The sequence below is a fragment of the Ursus maritimus genome, unplaced genomic scaffold (assembly GCF_017311325.1).
Source record: "Ursus maritimus isolate PB19 unplaced genomic scaffold, ASM1731132v1 scaffold_17, whole genome shotgun sequence".
Lineage (NCBI taxonomy): Eukaryota > Metazoa > Chordata > Mammalia > Carnivora > Ursidae > Ursus > Ursus maritimus.
In genome coordinates, this window is record NW_024424119.1 from 30,485,704 (window position 1) to 30,492,820 (window position 7,117).

Genomic DNA, 7,117 nt, shown 5'->3' on the forward strand with positions numbered 1-7,117 from the left:
CTCACTGAGTCAGCTGAGGTCTAAGAGAAATGGGGCACAGTGACCTCAGCAATCTCTGAGAATTGGGAGAAAAGTGGACTCATCAGGATTTCAGGTAGAATTAAGCAGAGGAAGTCCTCAGGTCTGAGGTCCATTTTTACATCCCTCACCTTGCCAGCCTGCCAAAATACCTCCTTTGCAAACGCTCCTGAAATTATTTCAGCAGCATTTGTCTCCTTGATTTTGGGAGAGGCTCTAGGCCTGGAGTTGGCAAACACAGCCATGGGCCAAACGTAGCCCACTGCCTCCTATTGTAAATGCAGTTTTACCGGAACACAGCCACTCCCGTTCGTTTACATATTGTCTATGGTTGCTTTCGTGCTAGGAAGGCAGAGTTGAATATCTGCAACATAGGCCATATGGCACAAAAATTTAAAAAAAATATTTACTCTCTGGCTCTTTATGGAAAAATTTGCTGATCTTTGTGCTGTATTATTACTGGCAAAATGCTTTAATCTCAATGCTAGCTCTGATTACTTAGGAGAGGCTGCCTGAACTACTGGGTTGAAAACTCTGAAACCATGTCTCTGGCCAATGAGAAAGAGTGCTCAATCAATGAGTGGTATCTGCTGTAGACACAGAAGCTAGGATTGATGGTGCTTGTGCCAAGTATTTGCCATTCCTTATTGTAGGCTTTCATTTCCCCACACTGCTGACAGACCAGCCTCAGCCAAGAAATTCCCTGATGCCTTGAGGGCTGTCCTTCTAAAATGTGGAGCAGGTGACTTCTAATGTAAGGCAAATCCAGCACCTTGCCAAATAAATGAATTAAGGTAACTAATCACATGTATGATTTGAATGCCATAAACTTCACTCTGTGATTTATAAATGCTACGTTGTTTGTTCCTACAAATCTGAAGGGGAGATATTGGTCTTATTCTGTGGCTGAGGAAATGAACTTACAGGGAAATTTGGCTGTTCTTAGTATTGAACCCAAGTATGGTTCCAAAGCCAGTAATTTTCTAGGTTTGTTGGTTAAAGCTAAATTTGAGAGGAATCACAATGTCATTATCAGACTTTCTCATTATGTAAAATTCAACAATTAGAAATTAAAACCGTAGATCTAAGAGAAATATCTCTGGGGGGCTTGATCTATTGGGCATTCATACTTCAATGTGTGACAGCTAAATAAGACCACTTTATCCCATAAAAAAGAACTCTAGTTTTGAACATTATATAAATATAATAGGAAGTTGTTTAATGTTTGTTTGTTTGTTTTTTGGTTTTTTTGCTTGCCTGTTTGCTTGAGCAAAGAAAGTTAGAAAAGTAATGTTGGAGCATGATGTTCTCAGGGGAAGCCAGTGTATTCAGAGATCAAATATAACAAAGGAGAATATTTGAATCATACCTGGGGCCCAGTAGGTAGATACGAGATAAATTATGTCTGGCCAGTGTTTCATTCGATGTTGTTTTTTTTTTTTTTTTAAGATTCTATTTATTTATTCGACAGAGATAGAGACAGCCAGCAAGAGAGGGAACACAAGCAGGGGGAGTGGGAGAGGAAGAAGTAGGCTCATAGAGGGGGAGCCTGATGTGGGGCTCGATCCCATAACGCCGGGATCACGCCCTGAGCCGAAGGCAGATGCTTAACCGCTGTGCCACCCAGGCGCCCCCATTCGATGTTGTTTTGATTGCACTAAAAGAAACTTTTCAGTGATAATTTATGTTGAGGGGTATTTTGTTCAAAAAAATGTATGTTTTTTTCATGGAATTTAAGGGCAGAACAGTATAGCTAACTTCAAAAGCAACTTGATATAACTGGAAATTCTCTCTTTCTGTCTCTCTCCCTCTCAAACACACCCCACAACTGCCTGCTTCATTCTTCTTCTTTTTTTTAATAATAATTTTTTATTATGTTATGTCACCATACAGTACATCCCAAGTTTTTGATGTAAAGTTCCATGATTCATTACTTGCATATAACACCCAGTGCACCATGCAATACGTGCCCTCCTTAATACCCATCACCAGCCTATCCCAATCCCCCCACCCAAAGCCCTCAGTTTGTTTCCCAGAGTCCATAGTCTCTCATGGTTCATTCCCTCTTCTGTTTACCCCTCTTCCTTCTTCCCTTTCTTCTTCTACCGATCTTCCTATTTCTTATGTTCCATAAATGAGTGAAACCATATGATAATTGTCTTTCTCTGCTTGACTTATTTCGCTTAGCATTATCTCCTCCATTTCTCTGTGTTTGTGTTGGAAAAATTATATCCCCAGCTAAGCAGCATTACCTTTCAGACTTTGCGACAGATTTAGCAGGGAGAATTAGATAATAGGTCAGGACCTTAATTCTCAAAACATGATCAAAGATGAGAAGGGCCAGCAACTTATTTAAAGCAATTTTAAATAATCCTATATTCCTCTGAAGAGGAACAATTTCCATGGAACCTGAGGATGGACTAAAATTTTTTAAAAACATTCTCTGAAGCTCAACATTTTGAAAGTGAATTGGAGCTGGTGAGGGAATGAGGATGAGTGTGGCAAGATCCAATCTTTTCACAGATCTACCTTATCAAGTCTTGTTGGTTCCTTCTTGAGATAAAGGTAGAAGTTTCATGTATTACCTATCCTAGGAGAAAAGAAGAATTTAGCTTCTTTGGCTTAGTTTCCTTTGCTAGATCAAAGGTTCTTCAGGACTCAGAAATTTACTTCCAAGTCTGCTTCAGACAATCCTGAGATTTGAGGGTAATATTATAAAAGCTATTATGCCAGCCAGCAAGTCAAGCTCATCAGGATGGATAATATGAAAAACAAAATAGAGGCAGACTGGCCAATGACTTTTTCATTCAAACATTTCTTCTTTTTTCTTTTAAGTTTTTTTTTGGGGGGGTGAAGTAAGTTTTAGTTTTCTTTTATTTATTATTATTTTTTTAAATTCCAGTATAATTAACATGCAGGGTTACATTAGTTTCAGGTATACAATATAGTGATTCAACAGTGCTCATCATGATAAGTGTCCTCTTAATCCCCATCACCTGTTTCACCTATCCCTCCTCCTACCTCCCTTATGGTAACCATCTGTTTATTCTCTATAGTTAAGAGTCTGTTTCATGGTTTGTCTCTTTTTTCTTTATTCATTTGTTTTGTTTCTTAAATTCCACACATGAGTGAAATCATATGGTATGTGTCTTTCTCTGACTGACTTATTTTACTTAGAATTGTATCCTCTAGCTCTATCCATGTTATTGCAAATGGAAAGATTTGGTTCTTTTTTAATGGCTGGGTAATATTCCATTGTATATATATATATATACCACTCTTCTTTATCCATTCATTTATCAGTAGATCCTTGGGCTGCTTACATTTGGCTATTGTAAATAAGGCTACAATAAACATAAGTGTGCATATATTCTTTTCTTTTAAAAGATTCATTTATTTATTTTAGAGAGAGAGTGTGTGAGAGTGGGGGCAGAGAAAGAGGGAGAAAGAATCCCGAGCAGACTCCCTGCTGAGCATGGAGCTCCATCTCACAATCCTGAGATCATGACCTGAGCTGAAATCAAGAGTCAGATGCTTAACTGACTGAATCACCCAGGTGCCCTGCATATATCCTTTTTAATTAATGTTTTTGTTTTCTTTGGATAAATACCCAGAAGTAGAATTGCTGGATCATATGGTGGTTCTATTTTTAGAAGTAGGAAAACCATACTTTTTTCCACAGTGGCTGTACCAGTTTGCATTCCCACCAGCAGTGCACAACGGTTCCTTTTCTCCACATTCTTGCTGACACTTGCTGTTTCTTGTGTTTTTGAATTTAGCCATTCTGACAGGTGTGAGGTGATATCTTATTGTAGTTTTGAATTGCATTTCCCTGTTAATGAGTGCCATGAGCATCTTCTCCTGCATTCATTGCCCATCTGCATGTCTTTGGAGAAATGCCTGTTTCTCCCAATCCATGAACATGGAATATCTTTCTATTTGTTTGTTTCATCTTCAATTTCTTTCATCAGTGTTTTATAGTTTTGAGAATACATGTCTTTCACCTTTTTGGTTATGTTTATTCCTAGGTATTTTACTATTTTTGGCATAATTGTAAATGGGATTCTTAATTTCTATTCTGCTGATTCATTATTAGTGTATAGAAATGTAACAGATTTCTACATGTTTTTGTATCCTGCAACTTTACTGAATTCATTTATCAGTTCTAGTAGTTTTTTGTTGGAGTCTTTAGGGTTTTCTTTTTTTTTTTAACTTATCTAATATGGTGTTGTTTCTTTGTATATATGTATGTCTGTATATGTTTACATTATATAAATTCAAGTTAGTTAACATACAGTGTAATATTGGTTTCAGGAGTAGAATTTAGTGATTCATCACTTACATATAATACCCAGTGCCCATCCCAGCAAGTTCCCTCTTTAATGCCCATCACCCATTTAGCCTATACCCCCCACCAACCCCCTCCAGCTTCCCTCAGTTTGTTCTCTATAGTTAAGAGTCTCTTATGTATTGCCTCCCTCTCTGTTTTTATCTTATTTTATTTTTCCTTCCCTTCCCCTATGTTCATCTGTTTTGTTTCTAGATTCCACATATGAGAGAAATCATATGATATTTGTCTTTCTCTGACTGATTTATTTTGCTTTGCATAATACCCTCTAGTTCCATCCATGTTGTTGCAAATGGTAAGATTTTGTGGGTTTTTTTTGATGGCTGAGCAATATTCCATTATACATATATACCATATCTTCTTTATCCATTCCTCAGTCAATGGACAGTTGAGCTCTTTCCATAATTTGGCTATTGTTGATAGTGCTGCTCTAAACATTGGTGTATGTGTGTCCCTTCAAATCAGCATTTTTGTATCCTTTGGATAAATACCTAGTAGTGCAATTGTTGGGTCATAGGGTGGTTCTATTTTTAACTTTTTGAAGAACCTCCATACTGTTTTCCAGAGCGGCTATACCACTTTGCATCCCCAACAACAGTGCAGTAGTGTTCCCCTTTCTCTGCATCCTCTCCAATGTGTGTTGTTTCCTGAATTGTAAATTTTAGCCATACTTATTGGTGTGATGTAGTATCTTATTGTGATTTTGATTTGTATTTCCTTGATGATGAGTGATGTTGAGCATTTTTTCATGTGTCTGTTAGCCATTTATAAGTTCTTTATAGATTCTGCATACTAGGCCCTTATCCAATATGCCATTTGCAAATATCTTCTCCCATTTCATTGGTTGCCTTTTAGTTTTGTTGATTGTTTCCTTCACTATGCAGAAACTTTTTATTTTGATGAGGTCCCAGTAGTTCATTTTTGCTTTTGTTTCCCTTGCCTCCAGAGATGTGTCTGGTAAGAAGTTGTTGCAGCTGAGATTAAAAAGGTTGTTGCCTGTTTTCTCTTCTAGAATTTTGATGGTTTCCTGTCTTACATTTAAGTCTTTCATCCATTTTGAATTTATTTTTGTGTGTGGTGTAAGAAGGTGGTCCAGTTTCATTCTTCTGCATGTCACTGTCCTCTTTTCCCAAAACTATTTTTTGAAGAGAGTGTCATTTTCCCCTTGGATATTCTTCCCTGCTTTTTCGAAGATTAGTTGACCATAGTTGTGGGTCCATTTCTGGGTTCACTATTCTGTTCCATAGATCTGTGTGTCTGTTTTTTTGCTAGTACCATACTCTCCTGATGATTACAGCTTTGTAATACAGTGTGAAGTCTGGGATTGTGATGCCTCCTTCTTTGCTTTTCTTTTTCAACGTTACTTTGGCTATTGAGGGTCTTTCCTGGTGCCATAAAAATTTTTTTTAATGTTGTTTTATTATATTATGTTTGTAACCATACATTACATCCCTGGTTTCTGATGTAAAGTTAGATGATTCATTAGTTGCATATAACACCCAGTGCACCATGCAATACGTGCCCTCCTTACTACCCATCACCAGTCTATCCCATTCCCCCACCCCCTCCCCTCTGAAGCCCTCAGTTTGTTTCTCAGAGTCCATAGTCTCTCATGCTTCATTCCCCCTTCTGATTACCCCCCCTTTCTTTATCCCTTTCTTCCCCTACCGATCTTCCTAGTTCTTATGTTCCATAGGTGACAGAAATCATATGATAATTGTCTTTCTCTGCTTGACTTATTTCACTTAGCATTATCTCCTCCAGTGCCGTCCATGTTGCAGCAAATGTTGAGAATTCGTTCTTTCTGATAGCTGAGTAGTATTCCATTGTATATATGGACCACAACTTCTCAATCCAGTCATCTGTTGAAGGGCATCTCGGTTCCTTCCACGCTTTGGCTATTGTGGACAATGCTGCTATGAACTTTGGGGTGCATATGACCCTTCTCTTCACTACGTCTGTATCTTTGGGGTAAATACCCAGTAGTGCAATGGCTGGGTCATAGGGTAGCTCAATTTTTAACTTTTTCAGGGACCTCCACACTGTTTTCCAGAGTGTCTGTACCAACTTGCATTCCCACCAACAATGTAGGAGGGATCCCCTTTCTCCACATCCTCTCCAGCAATTGTTGTTTCTTGCCTTGTCTATTTTTGCCATTCTAACTGGCGTAAGGTGGTATCTCAGTGTGGTTTTGATTTGAATTTCCCTGATGGCTAATGATTTTGAACATTTTTTCATGTGTCTGTTAGCCATTTGTATGTCATCATTGGAAAAGTGTCTGTTCATATCTTCTGCCCATTTTTTGATTTGATTATTTGTTTCTCGCGTATTGAGTTTGAGAAGTTCTTTGTAGATCTTGGATACCAGTCTTACATCTGTGGTGTCATTTGCAAATATCTTCTCCCATTCCATGGGCTGCCTCTTAGTTTTTTTGACTGTTTCCTTGGCTGTGCAGAAGCTTTTGATCTTGATGAAGTCCCACAAGTTCATTTTTTCTTTTGTTTCTCTTGCCTTTGGAGATGTGTCATGAAAAAGGTTGCTTTGGTCGATGTCGTAGAGGTTGCTGCCTATGTTCTCCTCTAGGATTTTGATGGATTCCTGTCTCACATTGAGGTCTTTCATCCATTTGGAGTTTCTCTTTGTGTATGGTGTGAGAGAGTGGTCAAGTTTCATTCTTTTGCATGTAGCTGTCCAATTTTCCCAGCACCATTTATTGAAGAGACTGTCTTTTTTCCACTGGATGTTTTTTCT